Here is a 22,276-nt window from a genome sequence, read left to right as displayed (position 1 = left end):
TTATTAAATGACATACACCTATTGTTACTACACAGCATAGAGCTATTGTTACTACACGACATAACCTATTGTTACTATACAACACACACCTATTGTTACTTTAAAACATACACCTATTGTTGCTACACAACATACATCTTTTGTTACTACACGACATACAGCTATTGTTACTACACAACATACACCTATTGCTACTACACAACATACATCTATTCTTCTTACATGACATACATCTATTGTTACTACACAACAAACACCTATTGTTATTACATGACATACATCTATTATTACTACACAACATACACCTATTGTTATTACATGACATACACCTATTGTTACTACATAACACACACCTATTGTTATTACATGACATACATCTATTGTTACTACACAGCATACACCTATTGTTATTACATGACATACACCTATTGTTACTACACAACATACACCTATTGTTATTACACGACATACATCTATTGTTACTACATAACATACACCTATTGTTACTAAATGACATACACCTATTGTTACTACACAGCATACACCTATTGTTATTACACGACATACACCTATTGTTGCTACACGACATACATCTATTGTTACTACACGACATACATCTATTGTTGCTACACAACATACACCTGTTGTTATTACATGACATAAACCTATTGTTGCTACACGATATAAACCTGTTGTTACTACATGACATACACATATTCTTACTACACAACATACATCTATTGTTAATACACGACATACACCTATTGTTACTACACAATATACACCTATTGTTATTATATGACATTCATCTATTGTTACTACACAGTATACACCTATTGTTATTACACGACATACACCTATTGTTACTACACAACAAACACTTATTGTTATCACACGACATACACCTATTGTTACTACACAACATACATCTATTGTTAATACACGACATACACCTATTGTTACTACACAACATACACCTATTGTTATTACATGACATACACCTATTGTTACTACACAACATACACTTCATTGTACAGTATACACCTATTGTTATTACACGACATACACCTATTGTTACTACACAACATACACTTATTGTTATTACATGACATACATACTATTGTTACTACACAACATACACAACATACACCTATTGTTATTACACGACATACACCTATTGTTACTACACAACATACACCTATTGTTATTACATGACATACATCTATTGTTACTACACGACATACACCTATTGTTACTACACAACATACACCTATTGTTACTACACGACATAAACCTATTGTTACTACACGACATAAACCTATTGTTGCTACACGACATACACCTATTGTTGCTACACGAAATACACCTATTGTTATAACACGATATAAACCTATTGTTACTACACGACATCAACCTATTGTTACAACATGACATACACCTATTGTTATTACACAACATACATCTATTGTTACTATACAACATACACCTATTGTTACTACGTACAACACATATACCCTATTGTTACTACACGACATACATCTATTGTTACTACACGACATACATCTATTGTTACTACACAACATACACCTATTGTTATTACATGACATACATCTATTGTTACTACACAACATACACCTATTGTTATTACACGACATACATCTATTGTTACTACATAACATACACTTATTGTTACTAAATGACATACACCTATTGTTACTACACAGCATACACCTATTGTTATTACACGACATACACCTATTGTTGCTACACACGACATACATCTATTGTTACTACACAACATACACCTATTGTTATTACACGACATAAACCCTATTGTTACTACACGATATAAACCTGTTGTTACTACATGACATACACATATTCTTACTACACAACATACATCTATTCCTAATACACGACATACACCTATTGTTACTACACAATATACACCTATTGTTAATATATGACATTAATCTATTGTTACTACACGGTATACACCTATTGTTATTACACGACATACATCTATTGTTACTACACAACATACACCTATTGTTATCACACGACATACACCTATTGTTACTACACACAACATACATCCTATTGTTAATACACGACATACACCTATTGTTAATAAACAACATACACCTATTGTTGTTATTACACGACCTTCATCTATTGTTACTACACAGTATACACCTATTGTTATTACACGACATCAATCTATTGTTACTACACTACATACACCTATTGTTATTACATGACATACATCTATTGTTACTACACAACATACACCTATTGTTATTACATGACATACATCTATTGTTACTACACAACATACACCTATTGTTACTACACGACATACACCTATTGTTACTACACAACATACACCTATTGTTATTACATGACATACATCTATTGTTACTACACAAGATACACCTATTGTTATTACACGACATACACCTATTGTTACTACACAACATACACCTATTGTTATTACATGACATACATCTATTGTTACTACATAACATACATCTATTGTTACTAAATGACAGACATCTATTGTTACTACACAACATACACCTGTTGTTATTACACGACATAAACCTATTGTTGTTACACGACATAAACCTATTGTTACTACATGACATACACCTATTGTTGCTACACGACACAAACCTATTGTTACTACACGACATACACCTATTGTTACTACAGAACATACACCTATTGTTACTACACGACATACACCTATTGTTGCTACACGACATAAACCTATTGTTACTACACGACATACACCTATTGTTACTACACAACATACACCTATTGTTACTACACGACATAAACCTATTGTTACTACACGACATAAACCTATTGTTACTACATGACATACACCTATTGTTGCTACACGACATACACCTTATTGTTACTACAACGACATAAACCTATTGTTACTACACGACATACACCTGGTGTTATTAAACGATATACACCTATTGTTATTACACGACATACACCTATTGTTACTACACAACATACACTTATTGTTATTACATGACATACATCTATTGTTACTACACAACATACAGCTATTGTTATTACACGACATACACCTATTGTTACTACACAACATACACCTATTGTTATTACATGACATACATCTATTGTTGCTACACGACATACACCTATTGTTACTACACAACATACACCTATTGTTACTACACGACATAAACCTATTGTTACTACACGACATAAACCTATTGTTGCTACACGACATACACCTATTGTTGCTACACGAAATACACCTATTGTTATAACACGATATAAACCTATTGTTACTACACGACATCAACCTATTGTTACAACATGACATACACCTATTGTTATTACACAACATACATCTATTGTTACTATACAACACACACCTATTGTTACTGTACAACAGATATCTATTGTTACTACACGACATACATCTATTGTTACTACACGACATACATCTATTGTTACTACACAACATACACCTATTGTTATTACATGACATACATCTATTGTTACTACACAACATACACCTATTGTTATTACACGACATACATCTATTGTTACTACATAACATACACTTATTGTTACTAAATGACATACACCTATTGTTACTACACAGCATACACCTATTGTTATTACACGACATACACCTATTGTTGCTACACGACATACATCTATTGTTGCTACACAACATGCACCTGTTGTTATTACACGACATAAACCTATTGTTGCTACACGATATAAACCTGTTGTTACTACATGACATACACATATTCTTACTACACAACATACATCTATTCCTAATACACGACATACACCTATTGTTACTACACAATATACACCTATTGTTAATATATGACATTAATCTATTGTTACTACACGGTATACACCTATTGTTATTACACGACATACATCTATTGTTACTACACAACATACACCTATTGTTATCACACGACATACACCTATTGTTACTACACAACATACATCTATTGTTAATACACGACATACACCTATTGTTAATAAACAACATACCCCTATTGTTATTACATGACCTTCATCTATTGTTACTACACAGTATACACCTATTGTTATTACACGACATCAATCTATTGTTACTACACTACATACACCTATTGTTATTACATGACATACATCTATTGTTACTACACAACATACACCTATTGTTATTACATGACATACATCTATTGTTACTACACAACATACACCTATTGTTACTACACGACATACACCTATTGTTACTACACAACATACACATATTGTTATTACATGACATACATCTATTGTTACTACACAAGATACACCTATTGTTATTACACGACATACACCTATTGTTACTACACAACATACACCTATTGTTATTACATGACATACATCTATTGTTACTACATAACATACATCTATTGTTACTAAATGACAGACATCTATTGTTACTACACAACATACACCTGTTGTTATTACAGGACATAAACCTATTGTTGTTACACGACATAAACCTATTGTTACTACATGACATACACCTATTGTTGCTACACGACACAAACCTATTGTTACTACACGACATACACCTATTGTTACTACAGAACATACACCTATTGTTACTACACGACATACACCTATTGTTGCTACACGACATAAACCTATTGTTGCTACACGACATACACCTATTGTTACTACACAACATACACCTATTGTTACTACACGACATAAACCTATTGTTACTACACGACATAAACCTATTGTTGCTACACGACATACACCTATTGTTGCTACACGAAATACACCTATTGTTCTTACACGACATAAACCTATTGTTAATACACGACATACACCTGGTGTTGCTAAACGATATACACCTATTGTTACTACATGACATACACCTATTGGTACTACACAACATACACCTATTGTTACTACACGACATAAACCCTTTTGATACTACATGACATACACCTATTGTTACTACACGACATCAACCTATTGTTACTACACGACATTTACCAATTTTTACTACACGAGACATACCTATTGTTACTACATGACATACACCTATTGTTGCTACACGACATAAACCTATTGTTATTACACGACACACACCTATTGTTATTACACGACATACACAAATTGTTGCTACACGACATCAACCTATTGTTACTACACGACATCAACCTATTGTTACTACATGACATACACCTATTGTTATTACACGGCATACATCTATTGTTACTATACAACACACACCTATTGTTACTATACAACATATATCTATTGTTACTACACGACATACATCTATTGTTACTACACGACATACATCTATTGTTACTACACAACATACACCTATTCTTATTACATCACATACATCTATTGTTACTACACAACATACAAATATTGTTATCTCACGACATACATCCATTTTTACTACTCAACATTTACCTATTGTTATTACATGACATACACCTATTGTTACTACACAACATACACCTATTGTTATAACATGAAATACACCTATTGTTACTACACAACACACACCTTTTGTTATTACACGACATACACCTATTGTTACTACACAACATACACCTATTGTTATTACATGACATACATCTATTGTTACTACACAACATACACCTATTGTTATTACACGACATACACCTATTGTTACTACACAACATATACCTATCGTTATTACATGACATACATCTATTGTTACTACATAACATACACCTATTGTTACTAAATGACATACATCTATTGTTACTACACAACATACACCTGTTGTTATTACACGACATAAACCTATTGTTGTTACACGACATAAACCTATTGTTACTACATGACATACACCTATGCTTGCTACACGACACGAAAATATTGTTACTTCACGACATACACCTATTGTTACTACACAACATACACCTATTGTTATTACATGACATACATCTATTGTTACTACACAACATACACCTATTGTTATTACACGACATACATCTATTGCTACTACATAACATACACTTATTGTTACTAAATGATATACACCTATTGTTACTACACAGCATACACCTATTGTTATTACATGACATACACCTATTGTTACTACACAACATACATCTATTGTTATTACACGACATACACCTATTGTTACTACATAACATACACCTATTGTTATTACATGACATGCATCTATTGTTAATACACAGCATACATCTATTGTTATTACACGACATACACCTATTGTTACTACACAACATACACCTATTGTTATTACATGACATACATCTATTGTTACTACACAACATACACCTATTGTTATTACACGACATACATCTATTGTTACTACATAACATACACTTATTGTTACTAAATGACACAAACCTATTGTTGTTACACGACATAAACCTATTGTTACTACATGACATACACCTATTGTTGCTACACGACACAAACCTATTGTTACTACACAACATACACCTATTGTTATTACACGACATACACAAATTGTTGCTACACGGCACAAACCTAGTGTTATTACACGACACACACCTATTGTTATTACACGACATACACAAATTGTTGCTACACGACATAAACCTATTGTTACTACGCGACATAAACCTATTGTTATTACACGACACACACCTATTGTTATTACACGACATACACAAATTGTTGCTACACGACATAAACCTATTGTTACTACACGACATCAACCTATTGTTACTACATGACATACACCTATTGTTATTACACGACATACATCTATTGTTACTATACAACACTCACCTATTGTTACTATACAACATATATCTATTGTTACTACACGACATACATCTATTGTTACTACACGACATACATCTATTGTTACTACACAACATACACCTATTGTTACTACATGACATACATCTATTGTTACTACACAACATACACATATTGTTATCTCACGACATACATCCATTTTTACTACTCAACATTTACCTATTGTTATTACACAACATACACCTATTGTTATTACATGAAATACATCTATTGTTACTACACAACACACACCTTTTGTTATTACACGACATACACCTATTGTTACTACACAACATACACCTATTGTTATTACACGAGATACACCTATTGTTACTACACAACATACACCTATTGTTATTACATGACATACATCTATTGTTACTACACAACATACACCTATTGTTATTACACGACATACATCTATTGCTACTACATAACGTACACCTATTGTTACTACATGACATACACCTATTGTTACTACACAGCATACACCTATTGTTATTACATGACATACATATTGTTACTACACAACATACACCTCTATTGTTATTACACGACATACACCTATTGTTACTACATAACATACACCTATTGTTATTACATGACATACATCTATTGTTACTACACAGCATACATCTATTGTTATTACACGACATACACCTATTGTTACTACACAACATACACCTATTGTTATTACACGACATACACCTATTGTTACTACACAACATACACCTATTGTTACTACACGACATACACCTATTGTTACTACACGACATACACCTATTGTTACTACATGACATACACCTATTGTTGTTACACGACATACAAACCTATTGTTACTACATGACATACACCTATTGTTACTACACGACATACACCTATTGTTACTACACGACATACACCTATTGTTATTACACGACATACACCTATTGTTACTACACGACATACACCTATTGTTACTACACGACATACACCTATTGTTACTACACGACATACACCTATTGTTACTACACGACATACACCTATTGTTACTACACGACATAAACCTATTGTTACTACACGACATACACCTATTGTTACTACACGACATACACCTATTGTTACTACACAACATACACCTATTGTTACTACACAACATACACCTATTGTTACTACACGACATACACCTATTGTTACTACACGACATACATCTATTGTTACTACACAACATACACCTATTGTTACTACATGACATACACCTATTGTTACTACACAACATACACCTATTGTTACTACACGACATACACCTATTGTTACTACACAACATACACCTATTGTTACTACACGACATACACCTATTGTTACTACACAGACATACACCTATTGTTACTACACAACATACACCTATTGTTACTACACGACATACACCTATTGTTACTACACAACATACACCTATTGTTACTACACGACATACACCTATTGTTACTACACGACATACACCTATTGTTACTACACGACATACACCTATTGTTACTACACAACATACACCTATTGTTACTACACAACATACACCTATTGTTACTACACAACATACACCTATTGTTACTACACGACATACACCTATTGTTACTACACGACATACACCTATTGTTACTACACAACATACACCTATTGTTACTACACAGACATACACCTATTGTTACTACACGACATACACCTATTGTTACTACACAACATACACCTATTGTTACTATACACGACATACACGTATACACCTATTGTTACTACACGACATACACCTATTGTTACTACACGACATACACCTATTGTTACTACACGACATAAACACCTATTGTTACTACACGACATAAACCTATTGTTACTACATGACATACACCTATTGTTACTACACAACATACACCTATTGTTACTACACGACATACACCTATTGTTACTACACAACATACACCTATTGTTACTACACAACATACACCTATTGTTACTACACGACATACACCTATTGTTACTACACGACATACACCTATTGTTACTACACGACATACACCTATTGTTACTACACGACATACACCTATTGTTACTACACGACATACACCTATTGTTACTACACGACATACACCTATTGTTACTACACGACATACACCTATTGTTACTACACGACATACACCTATTGTTACTACACAACATACACCTATTGTTGCTACACAACATACACCTATTGTTACTACACGACATACACCTATTGTTACTACACGACATACACCTATTGTTACTACACGACATACACCTATTGTTACTACACAACATACACCTATTGTTACTACACGACATACACCTATTGTTACTACACGACATACACCTATTGTTACTACACGACATACACCTATTGTTACTACACGACATACACCTATTGTTACTACACGACATACACCTATTGTTACTACACGACATACACCTATTGTTACTACACGACATACACCTATTGTTACTACACGACATACACCTATTGTTACTACACGACATACACCTATTGTTACTACACGACATACACCTATTGTTACTACACGACATACACCTATTGTTACTACACGACATACACCTATTGTTACTACACGAACATACACCTATTGTTACTACATGACATACACCTATTGTTACTACACAACATACATACACCTATTGTTACTACACATAATACATACATACACCTATTGTTACTACACGACATACACCTATTGTTACTACATCGACATACACCTATTGTTACTACACGACATACACCTATTGTTACTACACAACACACCTACACAACATATTGACATACATAAACCTATTGTTACTACTATTGTTACTACACGACATACACCTATTGTTACTACACAACATACACCTATTGTTACTACACGACATACACCTATTGTTACTACACGACATACACCTATTGTTACTACACGACATACACCTATTGTTACTACACGACATACACCTATTGTTACTACACGACATACACCTATTGTTACTACACAACATACACCTATTGTTACTACACGACATACACCTATTGTTACTACACGACATACACCTATTGTTACTACACGACATACACCTATTGTTACTACACGACATACACCTATTGTTACTACACGACATACACCTATTGTTACTACACGACATACACCTATTGTTACTACACGACATACACCTATTGTTACTACACGACATACACCTATTGTTACTACACGGCATACACCTATTGTTCCTACATGACATACACCTATTGTTACTACACGACATACACCTATTGTTACTACACGACATAAACCTATTGTTACTACACGACATAAACCTATTGTTACTACACGAGATACACCTATTGTTACTACACGACATACACCTATTGTTACTACACGACATAAACCTATTGTTACTACACGACATATACCTATTGTTACTACATGACATACACCTATTGTTGCTACACGACATAAACCTATTGTTATTACACGACATACACCTATTCTTACTACACGACATAAACCTATTGTTACTACATGACATACATCTATTGTTACTACACGACACACATCTATTGTTACTACACAACGTACACCTATTGTTACTACATGACATAAACCTATTGTTAGTACACGACATACACCTAGTGTTACTACACGACACACACCTAGTGTTACTACACAACATAGACCTATTGTTACTACACGACATAAACCTATTGTTACTACACGACATACACCTATTGTTACTACATGACATAAACCTATTCTTAGTACACGACATACACCTTGTGTTTCTACACGACACACACCTAGTGTTACTTCACAACATACACCTATTGTTACTACACTACATACACCTATTGTTGCTACACGACATACACCTATTGTTACTACACGACATACACCTATTGTTACTACACGGCATACACCTATTGTTACTACACGACATACACCTATTGTTACTACATGACATACATCTATTGTTACTACACAACATACACCTATTGTTATTATACGACATACACCTATTGTTGCTACACGACATAAACCTATTGTTACTACACAACATACACCTATTGTTGCTACACGACATACACCTATTGTTACTACACGACATACACCAATTGTTACTACACAACATAAACCTATTGTTTCTACACCACATAAACCTATTGTTACTACACGACATACACCTATTGTTCCTACAGGACATACACTTATTGGTACTACACAACATACACCTATTGGTACTACACGACATAAACCCTTTTGTTACTACATGCCATAAACCTATTGCTGCTACACGACATACACCTATTGTTACTACACGACATAAACGTATTGTTGCTACACGAAACATACCTATTGTTACTACATGACATACACCTATTGTTGCTACACGACATAAAACTATTGTTATTATACGACATACACCTATTCTTGCTACACGACATAAACCTATTCTTACTACACGACATTAACCTATTGTTACTACATGACACACATCTATTGTTACTACACGACACACATCTATTGTTACTACACAACGTACACCTATTGTTACTACATGACATAAACCTATTCTTAGTACACGACATACACCTATTGTTACTACACGACATACACCTATTGTTACTACACAACATACACCTATTGTTACTACACGACATACACCTATTGTTACTACACAACATACACCTATTGTTACTACACGACATACACCTATTGTTACTACATGACATACACCTATTGTTACTACATGACATAAACCTATTGTTACTACACGACATACACCTATTGTTACTACACGACACACACCTAGTGTTACTACACAACGTACACCTATTGTTACTACACGACATAAACCTATTGTTACTACACAACATACACCTATTGTTGCTACACGACATAAACCCATTGTTACTACACGACATACACCTAGTGTTACTACACGACATACACCTAGTGTTACTACACACTAACTGGTAAGTCACAAGAAAAGAATGAAAAGTTTGTTTAAGGAAAATTAGAAAAGCTTTGGTTTTGGTTTGGTTGTTGTTTTACGCCGCACTCAGCATTATTCCACCTATATGGAGGTGATCTGTATAAAAATCAAATCTGTGCCAGACTATCCAGTGATCAACAGTTAGATAAGCTGAAAAGCATTTTCTTTTACTCAGCTTGATCTGAAATTTGAAGAATCGGTTCACCATCATTGTGAAAGGAAATCTTGATGCTATCAACATTATTAAAGTTTGTGATACAAAAAGGATGCATGGAAATCTGGCATGTATCTATTTTTGCTTTAAGTTTGAGAAACAAGGGGCTGAAACAATCCATGATGTGATATTTTAGTGTTTGCTGTCCGTTTATCTTTTTATGTACAAAGTAGACATATAATTAATACACTAGATATGGATTATGGGTCATATGACCTTCCTTTTTCTGACCGCCTCCGTGGTGTAGTGGTTAGAGCGTCTGCCCGGAGAGCGGAAGGTCGCGGGTTCGATCCCCGACCGCATCATACCAAAAGACGTTAAATATGGTACTTGTTGGTCCCTGTCTGGCGCTCGGCATTAACAAGGACTGGTCGGCTCGGAGTCAGTATAATGTGTCTGAGTGGGGTATTCATGCTGCACTGCGGCATGGTATCTCAGTGGGCTAGCACTATAAAACCAGCTTCAGTCTGGTCTAGTACAAGCAGCCGCACATACACATACACACGCATGCACGTCGTCATATGAGCGAAATATTCTCAAGCACGACGTTAAACCCAATTTCACCTCACCTCACACAACGACCGTTTTAGGCTGGCCCAGCACTAGTGTGCTGATTGGCATGTTATTCGCGGACGTTTGCTGGGCAGTACTACCGTGACAACATGTTTTGGGCACATGTTTTGTTCCAGGATGACAAAACAATAATATTTATTCTTTGTTGTACAGTAGTCAAGATACATGGCTCACTTGTTTGACTGTGTGGCAGAATTATCAACAAGTCAATGATAAGAGGGGTGTCCTAGAAGTTTCCGGCCTGACCATGAAAATACGATATGTATGAAAATCTTTCAACCTATTTTGTAATGTAGTCACCCTTGCATTCTATACACTTGATTCGACGTTTCTCGAGCATTCGTAACCCATCCGAAACACACAGTTTTTCAAGTGATCCTAAAAGTCCTCCACGGCAGTAACAACGTGCTCATTCGTCCCATATTTGCCGCCCCGGAGGTCAGATTTGAGCAGGGAAAGAGGAAGAAGTCAGAAGGGTCTAGAGTTGGACATCAGGGAGGATCCTAATAAAGCCACCGTCCTGGGCAGCCCTGGCTGCTACTTGAGCTGACACCTCTGCGAAGCTTAGCTTTGCGTTTTTCTTTGATGTTACCACGCAACCTATGCAGTTCATCTGTATGATATGCACCATTTATGGTCCCAACTCTCTGCAAATAGTCTATCATGATTATACCCTCTGAGTCTCAGAAGACGGAGGCCTTGACATTGCCGCTGGAGGGAGTGTTCTTTTGAGTGAGTGAGTGAGTGAGTGACTTTGGTTTAACGCCGCTTTTACCAATATTCCAGCAATATCACGGCGGGGGACACCAGAAATGGGATTCACACATTGTACCCATTGAACCCGGGTCTTCGGCGTGACGAGCGAACACTTTAACCACTAGGCTACCCCACCGCCCCGAGTTCTTTTGAACTTTATTGTTACTACAATAGCTCACGTGCTTCCACTGCATACTTTGACATTTTGTCTCAGGATCAAAATGATGAACCCAGGTTCCATCCTGAGTTTCCAGATGAGCCAAGAAAGCACGTGGATCTGCCCGATAGTCACCAAGAGGTTGTTGTCTAACCATGACTCTTTTCCGCTTTCGTTCCTCCATAACATTTTGGGTACCCAGCCAGCTGACACCTTACTTATGTGCAAATGTTGATGAATAATTCTCTCTACTCAGATTTTACAAATGCCATGTGCAGCACGAGCTAACTGTTAAATAGTCACACGCCTGGCCTGCATTATTGTGCCAAGAACAGCACTGACGTTTTCTTCCGTGGTGACGTCACCAGGGTGCCGTTGTACAAAGCGATCTTTGCGCTATGGTGACCGTAACGCCCATACCTTAACATAGACTTAAGGTAACCTAAGCGCTAAAGTTGTTTTGTACAACGGCACCCAGAACCTGGTTGTCTTCAGTGCTTTGCCTACCCTTGTGAAATCAGCACGTCACTGTCTACTGTACTGACTAGCGAACAGTTGTCGCCATATTTTAGCGGTATTTACAAAAGTACTCTGCCGTTTGTTAAATTGGTCGCGTACCGAGCCGTCGAATTTCTGATTTCAGAGTAGTAAAATGCATTCGACGGATGACCACTGTGATCTTAGCTATTAAATAGTTGTCAAAACATTGGATCATGCCAAAAAAAGACGCAAGGGGTGTTGCATGGTTTGACTCTCTTTGTTGTTGTACTTTTGTACTTATCTTTGCCTACTCACATGATGCAATGAGAAACTGATGCATTAAATACGTTTTGTTTTCTCTTCATTTTTGTACTTTTGTACACGATCACCATACTCCCTCAAGTGTCCAACACAATCAATGATATTGTCTGTTTTCGATTGCTATGTTGGAAGTGTGTTGTGCTATGCGTCTAAAGTATGGGGCTCTCATAAGGCTGAGAACATTGACAGATTACATTTGGATTATTATAAGCGGTTATTGGGTGTCAACAAATCAACTTGTAATTGTATGGTTTATGACGAACTTCGTCGTTAACCTTTGCGCTACAAACGGATGTTCTGCAATATTGTCAGGTACTGGATTAAGCTGCTAGGAGCTGATAACTATATTCTACGTGGGGGTTATCAATATCTACATGATGAGGTGGAAACAAATAGTGTTCAGAACTGGGCCTTTCAGGTTAAGAATATATTGACAACTCTTGGTTGTGGTGATATATGGTATAAGGAAGAATTGAATGTCTGTTATCTGCCTGTCATTAAACAAAGACTTATTGGACACGCTTTCCAGTGTAATGGAAGTCAGTTGTCCAGTTTTACTAAGTGTAGATTGTATAAACATATTATTGATACTTTTACTTTGCAATGTTATCTTCAAAAATCAATTCCTGCAATTTATACAACATATTTGTCTAAATTTCGACTATATTTTCATGTTCACAACTGATTAGCTGTACAACTAAAAGTAAATAAAGAATTGAACTGAATTGAGTTAAAACTATTTAAGAAAACACGTAGTCTAATTCAATGCAAGTCGATCCCTTAATTATTGAACTTAGACTCTCCCAGTATGTTAGCACGGTCTGAAATTCGACCGATTAGCACAGAACCACTCAAGCATGTTTCGACGGATTGGCACTGCTGACTGTTCAAAAGTCGACGGATTAGGCCGTAATCGTTAAATTAATGAAACAGAATTGATCAGGATACTTAATTAGCTATTCACCGATGTGTCCAGCCTGTTCACTGCAGCCGATTGTGTTTTTATATGACGCGGCGGAAGGGAATCATGGGAGTACAATATTTTTTTCTCACAACTAACTGTAACAGTTATCGCCATTTCAGAATTTCTCATGCCATTCGTGAAATAATATAAATTTATATCATACAGTAACCTCGAATAATTGATTGGGTGACTACTTGAGTGTTTATTTTACAGTAGATTGATAGGGAATGAAACAATTGATGTCTTGTGAACTTGAACGTGCTATTATATAGGTCGTGTGACATCCCCCCACTAAGTTAAACAAAAATTATAGAGTTCATTGCTCTTTAATTTTTCTCTTATGTTACTTACCGTGGAGAATTTCTTTTGCTGTCCTTTCTTCTTGTCAAATACCGTGGGAAAAAATACCGGAATTGTACTTGAACGGAACTGCGCACGTGTGATACTGATGTCTTGGCGATAACTGTTACGCTGTCATAACTGTTGGCCAGCCAGTACTATATGAAGGGGAGTGTCACCCAGTGTTTGTGTCATGTCTTTATAAATTTGCTTGGGAGTATACTTTGTAAAATAAAGATATCTGACCACAGCTCTTCATTCTGTTTTGTCCATTATGAGCAGCTGTTGAGAGCAAATAGGGTGGGAGTGAAGCTTGACAGGAATATATAGGCAGTTCTAGTTTGTGCAGTTCACGTTATCTCCGTGTTTTAGTACTTTTCTATATAAACAAGCAGTTTGGTTGTGTCTGGGAGATCCGCTCCTGGTCAGGCCAGAAACTTCTTGGACACCCCTGGTACAACCAAGATAAGGCTAGATTTATGTACACAATCAGACATCCTAAGAGTGCTCGTGGTACGTAGTTCTGGACCATGGTACCTGGACAGGGGTTGTAGTCAAATGGACTGAAAGACAAAAGGGCCGAAAAAAAAGTCAAATGGGCCGAGGCCAAAAGTCAAATAGGCCGATTATTAAAAGTCAAAAACGACGAAAAAAAATAAAAATTAATAAATTACATAATAAAATAGTATAAATAGTGTTTAGTTTGTTGTCATTTTAAATGGAATTTGAACATGTCACTCAAATGTTTTCGTTGTTTAGTGTCTTGACTCAGTGTTGTGACTAATCTGTATAGTGTGCAGTGTTCCAAGGTGAAAGAAGGAACCAGCACGCCTTAGAGTGTGATCAATGTCAGTCATGGACACACAGGGTTTGTGGCACAGGGAAGACTCGTGAAGACGACTTTGACCTATGTAAGGCAACTGTTGCCAAGACCAAGTCCACAGGTAACAGAGTGCCAGGCAAACAAATCTCAGTCCAAGTAAGAGCTCAGGTGAGTAGTACCATAACATTCTGTTAACGAACTTCCATAATTGTTAACTGGAGATGTTAAAGGATCAAATTGATTCTTAATTAGATCAATTAACGTTGTTGTTATAGGTGAAGAAGGCTGCAACACAAGACCTGTTCAAGTCTGCCAGGTCTATAGCTGAGGATGTTATTGAAATTGTTTTGATATTATGTTTTAATGCTATATATGTCAATACATGAAAAACATTTGTAAACTTTATTCTTGTTTGGCCCATATGAGTAAGAATAAGGCCCTTTTGATATTTTTTCACGGCCCATTTGACTTTCACCACGGCCCATTTGATTTGCCACTTCTCGGCCCTTTTGTCCTTTGGCCCATTTGATTAGATCCCCCTGGACAGAAACAAACATATAGATAACATCTCATTTTTATTGTTTCATAATAAATAGACTTTTCATAAATAATAGGCAATGTAAAAAGCTGAACGTAAATGTTGTCTGAAACGGAAAATAACCACTGTAGAACGCGTCACTATGATTCATATGAAAGGCCGAGTAACATTTTTACTGCTGATATTTCTATCTGGACTGAGCAAATATTACTCCAAGTCTCCTTCCTGAAACAAGTCTGAAAAGTTTTGCTGTTTTTGTGGGTATCCAAGGGGAAAATCAGGAAAGTGGATGGAATCGTAACAATTAATAATATATATTTACACTTATAATTGGTATGAACTGCAGGAACACGTTTGAGCATTACAAGAGACTACTTTTTCAGCTTCTACAACAGTGCTGCCATCACATTGAAGAACTACTTCAAAACAAACAGAATAAAATTATCTGAACAAAACAAAACTCTTCACATGATTCTAAACATGAAAAAGGCACAACAATAATCCAAAGCAATGACCCAATGAGTTCCAGGGTTTTATAATCACTCTCTAATAAGATCTACAGCTGCTGTTTTGCTAAAAATCGTATGAGCGGACACGCTTTTCAATGCAGTATATTTAAAAAATCTATCAAACTGACCCAATAACAAGAAATACTTCCTAATGCTTTTATCATGCAAATAGATCTGGGCCCTTATTCTCAAAACGCTTGTAGCCTTAAGAATTCTTAGCTTGGAATGTAGCCAATGTGTTAAGAATGGGCTTATGAAGTTTGTGGGGCTACGAACGTTTCGAGAATAGCCAGCCTGCTGTGTGTCCATGTTAATGGTTCTACCATTCAGGTTGCCTCAGCAACAATGATTTATCTGGACTCCGTCAAATGCACCCAAGGAAATATCTGGATAGAAAGATGTGACTTATCCAGTCCATATGGTGCTTCCAAAGGTAACCATGGTAACAAGAGGGGTAGCTGACATGCCACAGGGGACATCTACTGTGATTTATTTGCCCCTAGTGGTGTAGCGCGACTGACAACACTTGTGAATCTAGGACGTTTTTGTAACTCATCTTCCTTGTTCAAAACAAACTTGGACGACACTCCTGAACTCCTGCAACAGATAACATACATCGATAGGACCAAGTGAACCAGTGTACTGTCACATGAATCAAAATCAACACGAACCAATGTAATGCAACATGAATCGATGTAGTGCCCCATTAACCAATGTACTGCAACATGAATCGATGTAGTGGTCCATTAACCAATGTAATGCAACATGAATCGATGTAGTGCCCCATTAACCAATGTACTGCAACATGAATCGGTGTAATGCCTCATTAACAAAAGTAGCGCCTCATTAAAATATGCAGTGCAACATGAAGCAATGTAATGCCTTATTAACCAATGTAGACATGAACTGATGTAGAGCTATATGAACTGATATAGTGCAACATTAATCGATTCAGTGCCTCATTAACCAATGTACTGCAACATGAATCGATGTAGTGCCCCATTAACCAACGTAGTGCAACATGAATCGATGTAGTGACCCATTAACCAATGTAATGCAACATGAATCGATGTAGTGCCCCATTAACCAATGTACTGCAACATGAATCGATGTAGTGGTCCATTAACCAATGTAATGCAACATGAATCGATGTAGTGCCCCATTAACCAATGTAATGCAACATGAATCGATATAGTGCCTCATTAACCAATGTAATGCAACATGAATCGATATAGTGCCCCATTAACCAATGTAATGCACCATGAATCGATGTAGTGCCCCATTAACCAATGTAATGCAACATGAATCGATATAGTGCCCCATTAACCAATGTACTGCAACATGAATCGATGTAGTGCCCCATTAACCAATGTAATGCAACATGAATCGATATAGTGCCCCATTAACCAATGTACTGCAACATGAATCGATGTAGTGGTCCATTAACCAATGTAATGCAACATGAATCGATATAGTGCCCCATTAACCAATGTACTGCACCATGAATCGATGTAGTGGTCCATTAACCAATGTAATGCAACATGAATCGATATAGTGCCCCATTAACCAATGTACTGCAACATGAATCGATGTAATGCCTCATTAACAAGACTAGTGCCTCATTAAAATATGCAGTGCAACAGGAATCGACGTAGTTCCTCAGTAACCAATGTACTGCAACAGGAATCGATATAGTGCCCCATTAACCAATGTAATGCAACATGAATCGATATAGTGCCCCATTAACCAATGTACTGCAACATGAATCGATGTAGTGGTCCATTAACCAATGTAATGCAACATGAATCGATATAGTGCCCCATTAACCAATGTACTGCAACATGAATCGATGTAGTGGTCCATTAACCAATGTAATGCAACATGAATCGATATAGTGGCTCATTAACCAACGTACTGCAACATGAATCGTTGTAGTGCCCCATTAACCAATGTACTGCAACATGAATCGATATAGTGCCTCATTAACCAATGTACTGCAACATGAATCGATGTAGTGGTCCATTAACCAATGTAATGCAACATGAATCGATGTAGTGCCCCATTAACCAATGTACTGCAACATGAATCGATGTAGTGGTCCATTAACCAATGTAATGCAACATGAATCGATGTAGTGCCCCATTAACCAATGTAATGCAACATGAATCGATATAGTGCCTCATTAACCAATGTAATGCAACATGAATCGATATAGTGCCCCATTAACCAATGTACTGCAACATGAATCGATATAGTGCCCCATTAACCAACGTAATGCAACATGAATCGATATAGTGCCCCATTAACCAATGTACTGCAACATGAATCGATGTAGTGGTCCATTAACCAATGTAATGCAACATGAATCGATATAGTGCCCCATTAACCAATGTACTGCAACATGAATCGATGTAGTGGTCCATTAACCAATGTAATGCAACATGAATCGATATAGTGCCCCATTAACCAATGTACTGCAACATGAATCGATGTAGTGGTCCATTAACCAATGTAATGCAACACGAACCGATGTAGTGCCCCATTAACCAACGTAGTGCAACATGCATCGATGTAGTGACCCATTAACCAATGTAATGCAACATGAATCGATGTAGTGCCCCATTAACCAATGTACTGCAACATGAATCGATGTAGTGGTCCATTAACCAATGTAATGCAACATGAATCGATATAGTGCCCCATTAACCAATGTAATGCAACATGAATCGATATAGTGCCTCATTAACCAATGTAATGCAACATGAATCGATATAGTGCCCCATTAACCAATGTACTGCAACAGGAATCGATATAGTGCCCCATTAACCAATGTAATGCAACATGAATCGATATAGTGCCCCATTAACCAATGTACTGCAACATGAATCGATGTAGTGGTCCATTAACCAATGTAATGCAACATGAATCGATATAGTGCCCCATTAACCAATGTACTGCAACATGAATCGATGTAGTGGTCCATTAACCAATGTAATGCAACATGAATCGATATAGTGGCTCATTAACCAACGTACTGCAACATGAATCGTTGTAGTGCCCCATTAACCAATGTACTGCAACATGAATCGATATAGTGCCTCATTAACCAATGTACTGCAACATGAATCGATATAGTGCCCCATTAACCAATGTACTGCAACATGAATCGATGTAGTGACCCATTAATCAATGTACTGGAACATGAACCGATGTAATGCCTCATTAACAAGACTAGTGCCTCATTAAAATATGCAGTGCAACAGGAATCGACGTAGTTCCTCAGCAACCAATGTACTGCAACAGGAATCGATGTAGTGGCTCATTAATCAATCTACTGCAACATGAATCGATGTTTAGGCTCATTAAAAAATCTACTGCAACATGAATCGATGTAGTGGCTCATTAACCAATCTACTGCAACATGAATCGATGTAGTGGTTCAGTAACAAATGTACTGCAACATGAATCGATGCAGTGGCTCATTAACCAACGTACTTCAACATGAATCGATGCAGTGGCTTATTAACCAACGTAGTACAACATGAATCGATGTAGTGGCTTATTAGCCAACGTACTGCAACATGAATCGATGCAGTAGCTCATTAACCAACGTAGTGCAACATGAATCGATGCAGTGGCTTATAAACCAACGTAGTACAACATGAATCGATGTAGTGGCTTATTAGCCAACGTAGTGCAACATGAATCGATGCAGTGGCTTATTAACCAACGTAGTGCAACATGAATCGATGTAGTGGCTTATTAACCAACGTACTGCAACATGAATCGATGAGGTGGCTTATTAACCAACGTACTGCAACATGAATCGATGAGGTGGCTCATTAACCAACGTACTGCAACATGAATCGATGTAGTGGCTTATTAACCAACGTACTGCAACATGAATCGATGAGGTGGCTTATTAACGAACGTACTAGATGAGCGTAGTGCAACATGAATCGATGCAGTGACTTATTAACCAATGTAGTGCAACATGAATCGATGTAGTGGCTTATTAACCAACGTAGAACAACATGAATCGATGCAGTGGCTTATTAACCAACGTAGTGCAACATGAATCGATGTAGTGGCTTATTAACCAACGTAGTACAACATGAATCGATGTAATGGCTTATTAGCCAACGTACTGCAACATGAATCGATGAGGTGGCTGATTAACGAACGTAGTACAACATGAATCGATGCAGTGGCTTATTAACCATCGTACTGCAACATGAATCGATGTATTGCAACCTGAATCGATGTAGTGGATCATTAACCAACGTACTGCAACATGAATCGATGCAGTGGCTCATTAACCAACGTACTGCAACATGAATCGATGCAGTGGCTCATTAACCAACGTACTGCAACATGAATCGATGCAGTGCCTCATTAACCAACGTATAGTAGTGCAACATGAATCGATGAGGTGGCTCATTAACCAACGTACTGCAACATGAATCGATGTATTGCAACCTGAATCGATGCAGTGTCTCATTAACCAACGTACTGCAACATGAATCGATGCAGTGGCATATTAACCAACGTACTGCAACATGAATCGATGCAGTGGCATATTAACCAACGTAGTACAACATGAATCGATGCAGTGTCTCATTGACCAACGTACTGCAACATGAATCGATGAGGTGGCTCATTAACCAACGTCCTGCAACATGAATCGATGTATTGCAACCTGAATCGATGCAGTGGCTCAATAACCAATGTAGTGCAACA

Source organism: Haliotis rubra, unplaced genomic scaffold (assembly GCF_003918875.1).
Source record: "Haliotis rubra isolate DU_JTF1 unplaced genomic scaffold, ASM391887v1 Scf1074, whole genome shotgun sequence".
NCBI lineage: Eukaryota > Metazoa > Mollusca > Gastropoda > Lepetellida > Haliotidae > Haliotis > Haliotis rubra.
This window is presented reverse-complemented; position numbering follows the sequence as displayed.